The sequence below is a fragment of the Trichechus manatus genome, unplaced genomic scaffold, assembly GCF_000243295.1.
Source record: "Trichechus manatus latirostris isolate Lorelei unplaced genomic scaffold, TriManLat1.0 scaffold00008, whole genome shotgun sequence".
In the NCBI taxonomy this organism is placed as follows: Eukaryota; Metazoa; Chordata; class Mammalia; order Sirenia; family Trichechidae; genus Trichechus; species Trichechus manatus.
The window spans coordinates 1606131-1608596 of NW_004443944.1; positions in this window are offsets into that span (position 1 = coordinate 1606131).

The window sequence follows — 2466 nt, forward strand, 5'->3', positions numbered from 1 at the left end:
GCTCAGCAACAACACACGGAGATGCAGGCTTGCTGCCGCCATTCTCAGACAACCAAAGGCGCTCGGAAGCCCCAGTCACCCAAAGGGCAGGACTGGATCTGGCCCCAGGGCTGGCATGAGTGAGCACCACCACGGGCCAAGCTGCTCAGCCCAACAGAGCTTGTCCAGACCAGGGCCAGGGTGCCCTCTGTGGTGTGGGAACAGGACAGCACCTCCCCTGGGGGGCAGGAGGGCTCCAGGACTCAGTGGCCACAGCAAGCGACTGTCCCAAGATGTGAACGTGGGTGCTGCTGCTGGAGTCAAGGCCCTTGCCCTGAGCTTGGGGCACATGGCCTCCCCTGCAGAGGAGTCTCGTGGCAATGGGACTTGAAGGTGTCCGGGGGACAAGGGACCTGTAAGCCAGGCTGGCTGCCACCTGGGGGCCTTGTGTGAGCACCGGAGCCAGAGTCTGAGCGAGGCGTAGGCTGGGGGCTGCCGAGGGGTAGCAGGCAGTGTCTCTTCCATGGCTCACCCTGCACTCACTGCCGCCTGGCTCCGGGCTGAGCACGTTACCTGCGTTACCTGTGTTATGTGGCTGGAGCCTGACATGGGGGAAGTTCAGAGAGGTCAAGCAACTTGCCCAGGGCACAGAGGGTGAAGAGAAGAGCTAGGATCCCAACCCCCGGCCCTCTGCTCGGAAGCCCGTGCCTGTGACCCCCGGCCCAGGCTGCCTCTCAAGGGCCAGCACCCTTCAGGGGACTCCTCCTCCACTCAGGCCAGCACCCGGGGATGCACCCTGTCCTCTGGGACACTGAGAACCCAGGCTCTGCCCACCCCTGGGCCCTGTGTAGCCCCCAAGGCTCCATGAGAAACTCAGGCCCCGGGCAGCAGCCCAGCCCCCAGGCCCCTGCAGGCTTACCCCCCACCGTGGGCCCCTGCCCCCAGCTCAGGCCCCAGCACCTGTAACACCACCAAACCCGGCAACTGTGCGGAGCGTCCAGGCCTGGAGAACCCTACCCCATGGTCAGAGTGTCCCCCCCCAGCCTAGTGCCCCAGCCCCCTCGGCAGGGCCCGACAAATCCCAGACCAGGGCTCCTGTGGGCACTGGCCCCTGACCCTTTGGCCAGAGGCTGCCAGGATGTGGGCTCATGGGGGCGATGCAGTGGGGGTTCAGGACACCATGGCACCAGTCTCTCCCAAGCAATCACCCTGGCAAAGCCTTCACCCAGGTGGGCAGCCTCGCCCACCCAGCGCCCCCCTTCTCCAGGGGTGTCACCGTGCCACACCAGCCCCGGGGAACAAGGGTTCCACTAGAAAGCAGCCCTTCGGCTCTAAGGCAGGAGCCCCTGACCCCAGTCACAGGGACCCGCCTCAGGCCCTGGCGGTGCCAGCCCAGTCCACCCTTCCTCCCTCACCCGGTCTGCACCCACCTCTGGGGCACCTCCCCTGCCGTCAACACTGGACTCTTCTCCCTGAGCCCACCCCACCCAGAGCTCGCTCTGATCTTCCAGGGGTGGTGGGGTGGGGGATGCTGGGGCTGAGCAGGACGAAGGGATGGCTGGGCTGCCTGGGGGTGGTGACAGATGCCAGGGATCCCCGGGAGGTGGTCCCAAGGCTGCCACTCCATCAGATCACAGGGAGACAGCAGGCAGGACCGAGCCAGACTCTGCTGGAAGTGCACCTGGGCAGGTGGCCTGAGCACCCTGGGCCTCAGTTTCCCCTCCTGAGAAATGGGGGTGTCGTCACCTGGAGGGGTGGCTGGGAGGGGGAGAAGGAGCCAGCCGGAGAGCTGCACTGCACCCACAGGTCAGAGTGCCACACACTCACAGGGCAGAGGGCCGTCCATACTGTTGAGGGCGTGCAGGGGCATGTGAATGGCCACCCCGGCAGGCAGGGGGAGAAGGAGGACCTCATGGCCAGGCAGGGGTAGAGGAGGACCTCACAGCCAGGCAGGGGTAGAAGGAGGAGTTCACGGCCAGGCAGGGGTAGAAGGAGGAGCTCACGGCCAGGCAGGGGTAGAAGGAGGGCCTCACGGCCAGGAAGGCAGGGGTATAAGAAGAAACTCACGGCCAGGCAGGCATGGGTAGAAGGAGGACCTCATGGCCAGGCAGGGCCCGCTGGGCACTGGGGGGCTAAGAGGAGCCTGGCGTGAGGCCCAGCCCAGCAGAGGAAACCTGGTCCCGCCAGCCCCCGCACCACAGGCACATGGGGTCCCCTGTGGGAAGGCAGGCGGGGACCCCTGGAGATGGACAGGCGGGGACCCCTGGAGACGAGCAGGTGGGGACCCCTGGAGACGGGCAGGCGGGGACCCCTGGAGACAGGCAGGTGGGGACCCCTGGAGACGGGCATGTGGGGACCCCTGGAGGCAGGCAGACAGGCAGGCACCCTGGGTGAAGGGCAAGCGGAAACTCCAGATGCCCCTGCTCCACACAGGGCTGATGTGCAGGGTGTGCAGCTCTGGCAGCCGGATTTAAATCCTGACCCTGT